Source organism: Streptopelia decaocto, assembly GCF_964273445.1.
Source record: "Streptopelia decaocto genome assembly, chromosome: 7".
Classification (NCBI taxonomy): Eukaryota; Metazoa; Chordata; class Aves; order Columbiformes; family Columbidae; genus Streptopelia; species Streptopelia decaocto.
The window spans coordinates 59,068,635-59,083,575 of NC_138661.1; the positions used below are offsets into that span (position 1 = coordinate 59,068,635).

At 42.7% G+C, this 14,941-nt stretch overlaps 1 protein-coding gene across 5 annotated transcripts in view; it reads left to right on the plus strand.

Moving 5' to 3' along the window:
• The first annotated feature begins 3,389 nt into the window (after positions 1-3,389).
• The window catches only part of TEAD1 (TEA domain transcription factor 1), a 162,890-nt gene continuing 151,338 nt past the window's right edge, over positions 3,390-14,941 (plus strand). For 3 of the 5 annotated variants that reach the window (XM_082059196.1, XM_082059197.1, XM_082059198.1), the window contains exons 1-2: positions 5,311-5,617; positions 6,176-6,317. The gene's annotated coding sequence lies outside the window, so the exon portion shown is untranslated. Of the gene's footprint in view, positions 3,416-5,309; positions 5,618-6,175; positions 6,318-14,941 lie in introns of those variants that run through there. The other 2 variants (XM_082059195.1, XM_082059194.1) reach the window with 2 other exon arrangements.

The window sequence follows — 14,941 nt, forward strand, 5'->3', positions numbered from 1 at the left end:
CCAGGCCTAGTAAAGAGCCGAGTCTGTAGGACCTTGGTGGTGGTGGCAAGGTGGCCATGGGCTAATTTGGAAGCAGCAGCATGGCAGGGGATGCAGACCAGGCCTGGCCTTGAAAGGACACGCCACAGCCTCTGAGGTGGAGGCAGGGGGTGGAGACCCGGCCAGGCTGCCGTGGGGATGTGCTGGGACAAACTGACACCAGGAATGGTGTTTGTGTGTCCTTCTGGGTGGCTGGAAAAACCCTACTTAGAAATGATTCATTTTGGAAAGAAGAAAGTCTGGCTGCTGCCCCCCACCTCTAGAAGTCACCAGTGGAGTCATTTTGGTGAGATAAATGAGTGCTTGTGAATGACCTTGTACAACCAATCTCATGGCAGATGGGGCTTTTAAATATTCCTTGGATGTAGATTTTGAGCATAATCCAAAGGAAGCCTGTAACGGTACTTAGGTGGTTAAGAAAAACGCTAAGGTGTCTTGTCATTATTATTATTTTTTGATATTACTAGGTAAGTATTGAGATTTCCCACAATATGTACCCACCTAAAAGCCACTGAAATAAAAGGAAATTGGGCACTTAAGTACTGAAGAAGGTTAAAAATACCTACACCTAACTTCAAGCATCTAAATACCATTAGAAATCTGGCCCGAAGTGAAGGGAGGCAACAAAATACACCATTTGCATATAAAGCAGGCTGAGAAGTGCTCAGAAACCTGAAATTCTGATTAATCAAATAAAAGAGATTATTTGGAAATTTGAATAGGATTTTTTTTTCCCTCAGCAGAAAATGGTGGTGACACAACAAAATTTGTAGTGCAAAATAATTTTTTAAAAGCCCAAACACCCAAGTGGTTTTCACAGTAACTTATTTCAATCAGTGGTGCTAAGAATTATTGCTATCAGTAGAAGGAATAGGCTGCTGTGCTTATATTGTTTGCTCTAAAGCAGAACAAGAGCCACACCATTTTGATGTTAGTGATTTCATCAATGGGAGAAATAGAGAGCCCTGGACTCTGGTTGTGTAATTTTAAAAAGCTCTCAGTTCACCTTTAGAAATCAGCAACCAGAATTGTCTGAAATTATATATTTCCATTCTCTGTACTATTTTAACTCAGTTGGGCTCTGAGGCCATGGTTCATGTCCTGGCTTCCTCTTGACTCAATTATTGTAATTCATTATTAAACTGTTATTTGTTTTCATTCTTTACACTGTCTGCTGCTTTACAAAGCTCAGCAGCTAGATTTATAATATGGAGAGCTCTGTTCCATTACATTACAGCTTCCCCATAGTATTTTTTTGGCATGTTCAACAACACATTGATTTGGGTATTTAATTCTTTAGACACTATAGATAAACCCTAATCTACATAGTGCTTTTAAGCATTTCCTGAGGTTAGTGGTTTTCCTCATCTGAGCTGCGGTCCAAATACAAAGTTTTAAAATTCTTTCAAAACGCTGTATCCAAGCATTGTTGAGCTTTGAGATTTATTCCAAGTTCAAAATGGGGTCTGGATCTAGAATTTGCAGAGTCCATCTTGTGTATGTCTGCCAAGACTCTCTAGGCAGCTAGGAGTTCACTTATTCCTGGAATAAACTAGGAATTCTATTAACCCTGTATTCTTGGGTACCATTTCATGTCTTGAAGACTTAAAAGCATCATCTGTCTGTGGGTGGCTGGGATGAAACCTGTAAGTTACGTGCCCTGTAGCTGGCACAGCTAAGGGCAAAGAGGAAAAGAACTACAACTCTTCTGTTGGGTTCCCTAATGCCCCTTGCTATCAGTGGCCTCGTTAATTAAATCAAAAGTGGTTCCTATATATGTAAGCCACAATCCAGCCTCCATTTTATCTTAAGTATGGTCCCACTTGTCTCCACCCTGGTCTCAATGGGACTTACACTCAAAATAGAATTTTACCAACAAATGCAAGCCTTGAATAGTCTGCAGACCTTTATTCTCTAATTGTACAGTCTTTTGCTTGTTTATTCTAACCTTCCTTACCTTGCTCCTTTCATTGTTAAGCTAATTCCCTTTCCTTGCTGCCATCTCCTGTTTCTACAACTTCCTGTTTTTCTTCTCATAAACCACAGTCTCCCTTGTTCTCCCGGCCGGTTTCCCTTCAGCTGTTCTGTCTGTCCCATCAATTCATTTTCTTCTGCATGTTTCCCTTTCGTCATTTTTATCCCTCTTTTTAAACTTTCTTTTTATTCTTCCTGCCTGCCTGCCTTCTGTAGTCACAAATATTTCTCTCACTTTCTCTTCTCTCCTCTTTCCCAATTCTCTTTTCTTTCCCTGAAACATTTTTGTGTCCATCTCTTGAATCTCATTCTTTCTCTTTTTTAATATATTTTCCCATATTCCCCACTTGTATGTCGCCTTTCTAGCTGAGATAAGCATTTGTCCCCAGGACATGCCCCTGTCTGGGCTTGTCCCAATGTCCCTTTGTTTTCTTGAGCTTTTGTAATTCTCAGCGCACCTGTGTGCCTGAAGAAGCCATTCATCAATAAACACAGGGCAGGGAGTTTGTCAGAGCAAGTTCTCTGTGTATGAATGTGCCTCCAATGTGCCTCCCTTCTTCATCCACAGGCCCTCCAAAGGAGCCCACCCGCGCTCGAAGGCAGGGGCTGGACTAACAGGCTGGATGATGCCGATGGTGTCTTTCCTCATCCTCACCTTCCGTCAAAACACACAGACCTCTCTACCCCCAGCACACAACTTTTTCTCTGTCAGAAATTCATTGTGATCCCAGGTATGTGTTTTTTGAACTGACTGCCAATATGGCGTGGTGTGACATGGCATGACATGACAACCTAAAGGATCCATGAGCCAAGAAAGATCAAGACTTGACAGAGTTTCCCTACCTCCGTTTTCAGAGGCTATTGGTTTTATCTGATCTATGTGCCATGATTTAGTCACCATACTAGTTTGCTGTTCATCTCAGCCTCAGTTCTGCTAGTTTAATTGGCTTAGTTGCCTGTGAGCAAGATACTGTCAGGACAGCATTTTAGCCTTCGGTTGGAAACTGTGGGTTGTGGATCACATTGTGCTAATGGAAGACGTCCAGTCTTGCCCAAACAGTTGTTTTGGAGACCTCACCACCTGTGAAGAGCACTAATGTACAAAGTTTCAGAACCTGAGACATAATCAGTATTTTATGAGCTTTCACTGCTGCTCACAGTTAACAGCAAGATGTGCAGGCATCAGTTAAATGTAATTATTCTTCTTTAAAGAGTTCTGAATGGCAAAAGAGCTACTGAACTGTCTGTCTGCAGATACGGGCGAACAGGTACAACCTGGTTTGTTTGATTTGTGTTCATCCACAATCACGGGTATAGAAACAACCTCCTTTTTTTTCTTTTCCACTAGGAGAGCATAATCCTGCAAATATTTCATCACTTTCATTTATGGGATCTGCTACAGGTAAAGGAGTTTTCAAACTCTATTTATCCATTGTCCAAAAATTCGCTATTTCCCCTCCATGTGTACAGAGCTATGATACCTTTTGAGCCCTGCACAGGCATAAGCTAGAGTCAGTATTCTTGGTACTTTCTCTGTGAGCCTTATGGAAAAAAGAAATCTGATGCTTTTAAAGTGTTTTTTTTCACATTTCTGTGCATGCAGTGAACAGAGTGGAGTGAGTTTAAGTCTAGTGACTAAAGAATCTATGGTATAGCGGTGAGGGGGCAATGTTTTTTCCTGTTTTTTTTTGTTCCAGCTTTGGTACACTCAAGAGACTGGCTTTTGTATGGACATCTGCAAAGTGATTGAATTCTACCAATTGTGCAGGCACTTAGACACTTATTAGACAATATTACTGGAGCTATTTGGAAAGGAGGAAGGGAAGAGAAAAGAAAAGAAACTGTGTGTTTGTTTGAGGGGCTTCCTTGAAGCACACTTTGGGGAAGAAATTTTTCAGCCAGTGTGGAAGGCTGTTGGGAGAGAAGTATCCTAAAATATATTCATTTTTGCATTCTCCTAATCCTTTGACCAACACCTGCTCAAACTTTGGCTCCCTTTGATGTTGTTACTTGTTGCATGCCATTTCTGTAGGGTTAGGCTGTGGATTTAAGTCAGTATCATTGCATGTTCTGCTTGCACTGTGTACCATACACGCTCTGTGCCTGGTCCACAAAGGTAAAAAACAGTGGCAGCCTCTGGGTGAACTACAACGTGAGCTTTAAGTTACTTGTTTTCAAGAGGCTCCTGGGTCAGTCGCAGGCTCAAATGGTGGCTGCTGTCAGCATGGCTGTCTTACAAGATTGGTACTTGGAAAGCACCAGGATGAGCATGTTTCTGGTATTCACAGAGAGACACGCTCAGTGTCTTTTCTTAATGTTGTACACAAGTAACCCAGAGAGCATTTATTGTGAATTCCACCAGCGTGGCAAAAAGTTACCTGAGATGTGAGCGCATTAATGCTGTCTGATAACACCAACGTGTAGTTCTTCTGAGGCTGTAATGTGATTTTCCTGACATCCCCAGAAGTGGTAGTCCTGCTGGGTAAACTTTCAAAGTTGGATAGAAATGTATGTTTGCACATAAAAATAGGCAATTTATTTCACAAAGAGGCACTGAGGTGTCCAGTTATCCATTCTGCTTATGCAAATACAAGTTTTCACAAGCACAACAGCTGTCCCTGCCCTGTGATTGTTTCCATAAGGCAGTGGATTGTTAACTGAAGGAGCCATGGCTTACCATAATGCTTGGGGCTGTTTCTGGGGGACAGGTTACACCAGTACAGGAAGGTTACAGATAGTCTAACAGCACCTCAGCTCACAACTACAGTGGTGCAGAACTTGCATTGTGAAACCTGAAGCTGGGGCCAGTTTTATGAGAAAGGTTGTGACCTGGATTCAGGGTGGAGATTGTGGACCCTCAGGCCATGCTATATCCACGTTCATTTGGGGTGCAATGTGTACAGAGCCTTGCTGCCCATCCCTGCTCTGGGGATCTGTTGGGCCCTGGGGTGCTGCGTGTGTGTGTGTGTCTGTGTCTGCTGGGCGCTCCACGGGAGCCTCCCAAGCCAGCAGGGTGCAGGGCCCAGCCGGCTCCCGCGGCCGCTGCAAACCCTTGCAGACCCTCGTTGCCGATCCCCATTGCAACCCCGTGGTTCGCAACTCTGTTGCACACCGTGCCGCGGGACCCCGTCGCACGGCACCGCAGCGCCCGCCGGGCCAGTGGGTGGCCCCGGGCCCCCGGCCCCGCTCCCCTCCCGCGGGCTCCCCTATGAGGTCAGCGCGGCGCGGAGGCCCCGCCCGCGGCCCCGCCCGCCCGCCCGCCCGCGGCCGCAGGGGGCGGCGGGCCGCGCTCCGCCCCGCGGCCGCCCCGCTCCCGCGTTCATTTCATTCCTCCCCTCATTCCGCGCATTCCTCGCATCGCTGGCGCCGCGCAGCCCGGCCGGGAGCCCGGCCCGCCCCGCCGCCGGCCGGGCAGCAACTCATCCTCCGAGGGCTCCGTCCGCCGGCCCGCGGCAACCTACCGCCGCGGTATAAATAGCTAAGCGGCGGATTAAAAATAGGCGCGGGGCCATAAATAGCCGGGGCGGCCCGGGGGCGGCGGGCGAAGTTTTGCCGTCGGAGCGCGGCGCGCTGGCGGTGCGCGGAGGGGGGCCGCGGCGCGGAGGTAAGAGGGGCCGCGGGCGCGCACGCCGCGCCGCCGGCGCTTTGTGCGGCGGGGCGGGGGGCCGGTCCCGGCCGGGGTCGGCCAGGGGGGCCGGCGCCTCCGCAGGTGCCGGGGCAGGCGGGCGAGGGGCCGCGGCAAGGGGGAGAAGTTGTTTCCCGCGGAGTTTGTGCCACTGCGGGGCCGCGGCCGGAGCTGCAACAGGCGGCTGCTGCCCGCCCCGCTCCGCTCCCCCTCGCCGCCGCTGCTCGCACTTAGTTGCCTGAGTCACCGCTCTGCAGCCGGGCGCGCACACACACGCGCGCACACACACACACGCGCACCGATTCTTGGCATTTTTCACATTTTTTTCCACGGGGAAGCAAGAAGTTCGGAGCGGCCCCGGGCTCTCCGCGGCCGCTCGCAGCCCTCAGGAGCAAACCCCCGGCGGTGCGGGTGCCCGGCCTGGCTCGGAGCTCTGCCCGGTGCGCTGCTGCCCCGAGTTTTGCTTTCCTTCCCCCCCTTTTCTTTTCCTCTAAAAGATGAAAGAAGGAATGTCCTTTTTCGCTGCTTCTTCTCCAGAGCTGCTGCTGCCGCTGCTGCTGGTTAATTGCACATTCAAGTGGAAAATTTTCAGGAGTCAGCAGAAACATTGTATCCAAAAAAGACAAAGTCGCAGTTAACAACAGCACCGAGGAGACTGTCCCTGGAAAACTTCCTTTCGGTAGGAACCACAGGGTTTTTTTAATTTATCCGTGAGGTTTTAAAGAGCTCTCTTCCCCAGCTGTCCATCCCAGCGCTGCTGCGGAGGCCGGTGCAGCCTTTGTTCACAGAGGGAGCGTTTTCAAAGGAAGTGCACTTCTAAGGGGGAGGGAAAAAGTTGTACAGTACGGCTTTTGTAACGAAATTAAAACAAAGCGGCCCCTTCCAAACATCTAAACAGAAACAACGAGGAGAAATAAAGCGAGGGGGGGGGGAGGTGGAAAAAAAATACAATCTCTTTTTACCAAATAAAAAAGTTTGCACTCCTACCTCAGCTGAACACAATCCTAGTCGTGATTTCTCTCCTCTTGAAATCTGTTTTTAGTTGAATGGTGTTACAGTATAAAAATATTTATGAAACAATGAAATACCAGCCACCCATGTTTCTCAGGAGAGTTGTTAACTTATTAGAAACAAGTGCCTGCCTTTGATATGAAGAAATGAAAAGTGACCTCCAGAAGTGCTGGAAAGTTAGGGAGCAGTTCTGCTCTACGCGTTCTGAATGTAAATGGCTCCCAGGATTTTTTGACTGTTCGTTGTTGAACACCATCTGGGAAAGAAAGGCCAAGACGCATCAGATTGTGCTGGCGTTTTCTGGTGTAAAGTGGTGTATATAAGAACCGTAAGCTGAAACGGCAGAGCCTCAGGGATAAAAAGTACCTATACAGCTGTATTCCTGTCTAACAGAAGGATATTTGCTTTCCCTTAGTGCTGATAAAGTTTAGAAACACAATATTGGCAGTTAGCGGTTTTACAGGGCTATCTAAACTAGATAATGGCAAAGTTTGGAGCTGCACGGATAAAATACTGTTTTCTGTAGCTGAATGTTCAGTAATTATGCAGTACCTCTAATATGGAAATCTCTGTGGGAATGCCTCTTACAGGAAAATTCATGTAAATAACTAAGTGCTACCTGCAATTGAATATGAAATAAAAAATGATTATACTTACATTAGAACTTAATTTAAAATTATGTAGGTTGCTCCTTATAACCCTAGATTGGGAATGTGTGTCTGTAACGCATGATGTATTCTGCCTCTATAAATAGTTGGGGAATACCATTACAGGAACATTAGATTGTACTGATGGTAAGATGGTGCTATCAAAAATGACACAGACCTGTATATTAAATTACTTCTGGGGGCAGGAGAGAAGCTTGAATGTTTGTTTGTATATGTGTGTGTGTGTATACTTTTATATACACACGTACGCATACTTTATTTGGGAACAGAAATACAGGAATTAATACAGTGAATGTTCTTAAAACAAAATTGAAGATTTTATATTTGGGTCACATTTTGAACTTGCAAGTTTTTAAAATGAACTTTTGGAAATTATTTTCATCAAAGGTATACTTTGTTGAGGTGCATTTATTTTTCACCTTCATGGTAAAACATGTATTTTCACACTGCACTGATTTTTAATTAGGTCGTAAGGCATTTTCTATACCAGTAGGGATAATTCTGCATTTTGTCTGCTGCAGGTTTTTACCAGCTGACCAAGCAGAAATTTTGGATGCAAAGGATTTATTTCAATTTTTCTTCTTAGTAATCTAGAAATACCTCTGGAAAGCACTTTATTACTAAACATGTTAGGTGTATTTTGAGCACCAATTTTACATATGTTGCTTTGGTGAAGTAAATATTATTAGTCTTTGCACCCAGGAGAGTGTAACAACAGCTCTTGGGATTCAAATTACGGTTTTATATTCTGTACGGTTTCTTACTTGGTGCTGAGTGGGACGTATGTGAATAGTGAAGCAGAGGAAAAATTTTGATTTGACAGGAGTCTCAGTAAAGGCAGCGCTGCTTAAAGGAGCTTTAATTAAACAGCTAAAAAAGAACAACAGAAACTTAGTTATGAACTAGACCCACCGTGAGTTTCCAGCTGAGAAACAACAGCGTATTGTGATGTGTGAGCATGTGTGTAACATGTTTGGTGTAATTTGTAACTAGTGTTTTGTTGTTGTTGTTGCTGGACAGTGTAGTGGTTTTGGATATCGTTAAAGTGGTTTTTAGGCTTGCTTTGTCCACGCCTGAAAAAGTTAAGCTCAGTTAAATCACATGCAAGGGAAAAGAAGATATTTTTGTTTTCCTTCATTCTTTTTAAGCTACTTTTGTGGATCATATTGTAAACAAAGTTTCAAGATATAGTACAGGGAAAAGTGTAATGAAGTCTTCAGGAGCTAGAGAGAGATTCACTTAATAAAAAGTGAAAGGTAAAAATATGTAATTGTGTATTGTGGTATCGCTGTCAGTTTTCAATCTATGAAGCAGGATGGTTACTGTTGGAACAATTTCACTAGGAGTAATTGGATTTTATTGGAAGGTGTCTAAGACTGTTTCCAAAGCACAAAGATCTTGTGCATGGTTATGAATGTGTGTTTGTGAGAAGGTTACCTTCAAATATTATGCTTTGACTGCGTGGTTTCTGGTGGTATATACACATGCATACATCACTCTTTTTATCTGGTATTTCTTCGTGATGTTAATATTAATGATGTATCTTTCCAGACATAGTTTAAAAACTGTCTTTCTGAAGTGATTCCATTTATTTAAGTAGAAAAGGTTTGCTAGATCCAATCCTTGCTCAGGTTAAAGTCACTGGGATGACTCATAGGAATAAATATTCACTGGATCAAATACTGAGATATTTACAGCATATGCTTTATGCACATGGTTAGTATGATATTTGATGTCTAAAGAAAAACGTGGGTGCTATTCTGTATCTTTGATTAAAAAAGAATATCAGATTTGACACATGCTTTTTCAAATTTTTATACGGGGCTTATGTTTGCTTGTCATATGTCTGAAACTTGCAGGCAAACTTGTATTAAAAGTTGGTCGCTCATTCCATTTCTATGCCGATTCACAGCACGTGCAAATATGAGGTGAGGGCTGACTTTTAAAAAATCTGGTGTAAATTCAGGTTAGTTCCATCAACTTCATATGGCCTGTTGCTATATTATGTTGGCTGTAATGAGGGTACAAATTGGCACTTTAAGTGTGATTTTGAAATCCCCAGTTCATCAGAGGGACCTACTTTTGCATGAGAGAAATAGTAGTTACGTATTTCTGCGGTTTGAGATTTAATTACCGTTTTGTCACCATGCAGCACTTTGCCATTAGTACTTGCTTCAAGTAGGAATGTTTTATATTCCTAAACTACGCTCATTTACTATTAAAAAACATAATTTGAGTCTCAACAAAATTTTAGAACCTGCAAGAGATAAATCATTTCCCTGAAAGAAATGGCTGTTAGAGGTTTTGTGGCAGTTTGTGCAAGTACTGTATAATTTAAATTGTATCCTGTGATATATGAACGGATTAATGACATTATTTATTGTAAAGCCAACTGACTCTAAGCCACACTGAAGACACATTTTTAGAAGAAAAATCTCTGCAATAAATTCCCACTTTATGACCATATCTTGCTCTCTCTTCTTGCACAAAACTCCTTTTGACTTTTGCAAGTGGAATAAGGATGGAATAATATTTCCTGGAATAATTTTGTGTTTGGTTTTAATGATTGCTCATTTCCAAAACATAAGGGAGTGAAAAGTTGCAGACTTCAATCCTTTGGGGCACCAGCTTCAAATTTGCTCCTCAGATTTGTTGCATAAAATTCATCTAGGAGTTTTCTAACTTAATACCCTGAAACTCTCTTGTTTTGTAGGATTCCTGATCCCACTTCAGTCACTGTGACTTTTATCTTGTTATTGGTAAAGCAAAAATTGCTTTCTGTGCTGATGCAGATCCAGCAGCTCTTATACCGTACCAGGTTAATAAAGTTCCACCAGGATGATATTAATTTTAAAATACAGGGATTTAAGAAGCAGAGGAGAGAGAAAGAAGGCCTGTGTCAAAATCTGGCTCCTAACAGCTATTAATAATTAGAGATTTTCTACACAAGAAGTCTGTGCATGTCTCAGGGAGCCGCTCGTCATGTGCTGCGCGCCCTTATTTGTTAGCTGAGCGTTTGCACGTACGTCGAGGCCGCGATGGAAAGGCGCAGAGCGGCCGCATTGGCGCGGGGCTGCAGCCCCAGCTGCCCGTCCCTCCAGCCTGTGGCTGGTTCCTCAGAGGCCGCCCCTGTTCCTTTGGCTCCCGTCCAGTCCAAGGTATCACCTACAACTTTTTGTTCTTTGTCTTCTCGCCATTGTTTACTGGAACAACGCGATTACTCCCTCGGCATCCTGTTGTACCTTTCCAAATGGCCTTCTTAGATTTCCAGCCCCTGTTAGCTCTTCGCTAAACTTTGGGATCGGAGATAGTTTTTGCGGCAGCAGAAGCGTATGAGCACAAAATACGAGTTTATTTGCTAGCAGGTCGGGAGGTAGAATGTGCAATCTCAGTGTGCGGGAGGGGGAAGGGAATGAAAGTTTAGGATTATGTGTAAAACTATTAAAATGCTATTGACTGGGAATCTAAAACAATGACGAGTGCTGTTGTTTTTACAGATACATGAACTGAAAACTGCTGCTAATGATGGGAAATGTTAATTATGTGAGAACATATTGAACTTATATTCTCTGGCATGAACTTTTTAAAATGCATCAACTGTGCTGCCTTTTATGCGCACAGCTTTCTAATTATCATAATTCAGTGCAGCTCTGGCTTTTGGAAAGAGTTCAAGTGCAATCTCAACTTAACATGAAAGGAGTTTTTTTTTTAAACTGAGAATGTTCAAGAACAATTTTAAAAGATAATCTAAAAATGCTACATACTTAGCTGGGTATAAGTCAGAAAATAAATATGTTCCCATAACTGCCTATCAAAGCAGAGCAGATTATTAGAACAGAAAGTTATCTATTTTTCTCATTATGTCTTTCACACTCCTACAGAACGCAACTAAAACCACATTTTCCTAATTGAATACCGTAGACGGATCTACTATATATTGATTGACAGTAGTGCTTTTTTATTCTTCAATTTTTGAAATGATTAATTGAGGGGATTACTGTGTTGTTATTAAAAGATTTTTCCTCAAATAGTATATAAGCAACAAAGATTTAATTTTCTTAAATTAAGCAAGAAGATAACTTTAATGATTTTTTTTTTTTTTTTTTTTTAATTAACAGGTTGTGTTTCTGTAACATATTAAGGTTGCATTGTAAATCTTCCTTATCTGTCAGTATTCACACTTTGGCTTTGTGGAGCTCAAGGGTTGTAAATGCTACATCTTTCTAAAGCTTTCAAAAGTGTGTGTTTGTAGGTTCTTTATATCTATTTTTTTTAATGATGGGAAAATACATATCTATTTTTTAACGTGATTAATGATTCCCATCCCCTCATTTTACCCACCTCTAGCTGGGAAAAAGATTCTGATTCTTTTTCATACTTGTCTTTTCCTTTACCACAGTACAAGCTACATTTCTAAAATGCGAAGAAAGCCCCAGTGAAACAAAATGACTTCATTTGAGCTGGCACTTAAGAGCAGAATTCACTTCCATAGTGCTGAAATAAAAGAAGCCAAGTGTTTTAAATAGCCACTCCCCTAGGCCAGAGTGTTTTTAGAAAAGCTCATTGTCTAGATTGGAGCTGTAGCAGTATGCCTTCCTCTGTTAAATCTCCTGATCCAGACAGCTCGATTTCTAAAGTTGACATCTGGTTTACTCTTTGTTCACCTGTTTAAAAAAAAAAATGCAAATAGGCGAGTGCACCATTGCCCTAGAGCTGTGCAAGGGAAAAAATGCTGTTGACAGTTTGTCAAATAGTGCTTCCAGTCCACGACTGCAGTAGCCTATTGTTATGCCAGCAACAGGCAACAGAAGTTGTGGCACCATATGGCTAGTATATGCTTCAGATAAGCTATCTGTTAATTTAGCTTATCAGCGCCGTTTTGATATGCTTCGTGTTTGAATCACCAACCAGTATGGCCTTGGGTATTTTTGGTGCCGAATTATTCCTTAACATTATAGACGTCACAGTTATTCCCTTGGTGGAATCTCTCTCCATTCATTCACCTCATGGTGCCCTGAACAATGGCGCTTATTTTTGGAATTAGCTGGCATGTTCATTTACATGGTTGTCTTTCTGTTGGGAGATTATAACTCAGGAATGACTTTTTGCTTTTGAGGGGAGAAAATGTCAGAACAGACTTTGAAAGAAAAGGTAAATTCATAGATGTTTAGTGGATTAAAGTCTCTTATGTGTATCTCAGAAAAATATGTATAAATTGTTTGGAGGCATTAATTAATAGGAGAAGGGAATTTTTGTTAATATTTAAGCCACCAGCACCATGCGTGTACACTTTTTGTTCTAAAGCTGTTTTACAGTTTAAAGTAAAAGGCTAAAACTCTGTAAAGAGTTTCATTTTCCACATTCCTGATTTGCCTTTATTCTTTCAAAAAAATTAACCTTTAAAAAGAATTATGTCCCTATATCTGCTGTCAGCTGATCTTTCAAGATTTTTTTTTTTTTAATTTCTGCTTTTTCCGCAATCAACTGAAAGCCTTGTAGAAGACTTGAAGATTCAATGGAAGCTCCTTCATCTTCTCCCCCTCACTCCCGCCTTTCTTTGGCTGTAATTACTTTGTTGCAGGAAAAGTCTCAAGCCATAAGAAGTCTTCCATTCAACGCCGCGGCAATGTCCTTAGGGTGGGATCTGTTCGCGTTGCTCTCTGACCTTGCAGCACATTCCTCTGTGTCTTCTGCCCCACAGGCTGTTCCTCACAGGGCACCGTGTCCCTCTCTGGTCGCCTGGACGCTCCTCTTGCCTTGGGGATGCACTTGGGCAGCACTTGACTGCGCTCTCCTTCCTTTGGATCATGGTGGCTTTTTGCCTCCCTCCTCTTGCCATCTATATTGTCAGGTCCTCCTTGTCCTGTCTCTTGGGCCGTGGTCTTGCCATTGGGTCTCTTTGCCCATCCCAGTCGCTGCGCTGCTTCCACTCCTTCCTTGCCCTGGCTGTCAGAAAGAAAGAACCGCTTATGCTTGTACAATGCCTTTCACGTCCAGGATCCTTAATGACCAATAAAAGAAACAGATTCTCTCTCAAAGAATTCTACAATCATCTGTTTGCTGACACCACTTTTCTAGTAATCAAAGGAGGTCTAAGAGAAGAAAGTTTTTCCCTTGTACCTTTGGGACAGAATAATATGACAGTGTGGAACAGTGGCCGTTCTCTAATGGCCCACTGAAGTTCACCCAGATGAACTGCAATGAAAAGTGCAGGAGCTGGCAGAGCACCTAGAGGCCAACCAGCGGTGAAGCCAGAGGCGATGCTCCCACCTTACTGCTGTGCCCAAGTCAACACGGACACCTGCAGAAAACAGGAAAGGTTTCCTGCCCTTGGCTTGGCATCCAAGGCTGCCAACAGAAGCTTTTGGTTTCTCTGCAGGGACATGAAATGCTTGTCTGTCCACTTGGAGCTGGTTTGAGGATGACCTAAAGTTTTATATCTGTTTTAAATTCAGATTTAGCGTTCAGGTCCGTGGTGTGACTCAGGTGCAGCTGGGTAATAGCGTTTTTTTTTTTCCTTCTGGCTCATTGCAGATTAGACCTGTGATCTCTCATTCTGGTGTGACTGGGGGGAAGGTAAACGAAGAGGTGGGGAAAAGAGTGGTATTGAGACTTCCAGTTGTCTGTGAGGCATGTGCGTATCTCCCCCATAAGTAATTTTTAAGTGCTTATCCATGAGAGGCAATTTTCAGTTCACTAATGTGTCTAGTCATCACCCATCATGAGTATGGTTGTCTTCAGACTTATGGGGCAATTAAGACATAACAAATCTATGTTTGTTTAGTACAATAAGTGAATCTTTCATATGGTTACGGATTTATTTGGGGGTGGGGAGGTGGAAGGAGTGGGGGAAGGATAAACCTCAGAGCCTGTGGAGTTTCAGTTGATTTGGTATTTGCTTGACTTGGCTTTACTAGTGTTTCATTGGTTCCAGTCATTATTTTGTGATAGGAAATCCATAACTCCCAATAATATGCGTTTTGCTCTTTACATTGGATATTATTTATGCCTAGTGGTTTCTTGCTCTGCTTCTTGGCGTGTTTACTATATACTTACTAACCAGTTGTAGATAAGCAGTTGAAGGGGCAGATTTGGAAGACAATTTAAAAATATGCAGCTTCCTATACCAATTCACTTTATCCTCTAGCATTAGTAGTATATTTTTTTGTTGGTGAAACAATGACCCATAAATAACTTTATCTTCTAAAATCTCTAAAACAACACAAAGAAGTCCAAAGGGTAGTAGAATTATCATAGTTATTGGTTGCTTGGAAAATCAACTAATATTCTGGCCTCTGAGATTTTGGAAACAAATTAAAGAACCCTTTTTAAGGTAGCAGGCTGCTTTTAATGGTTCTTCTGTATTAAGGAAAGTACAGTATTGTAGGTTATTTATTTCTGGGCATGCAGTACAGGGTGAAGAGCCTGCAATTCAGCTTGCAATGCCTCTGTGCCCTGAGGTAAACTCTATTTCACAAAGGGAATTTTGATTATGGTCTACTGCTCTGTAGCATAGTGGAGGCTTCAAGAGGCAAGTGGTAAATGCTACCAAAGAAAAGCTGGATTGGAGCCACTGACGTCATCTAAGTAAATCTGCTGTAGAACTATAGTCATAAAATGACTG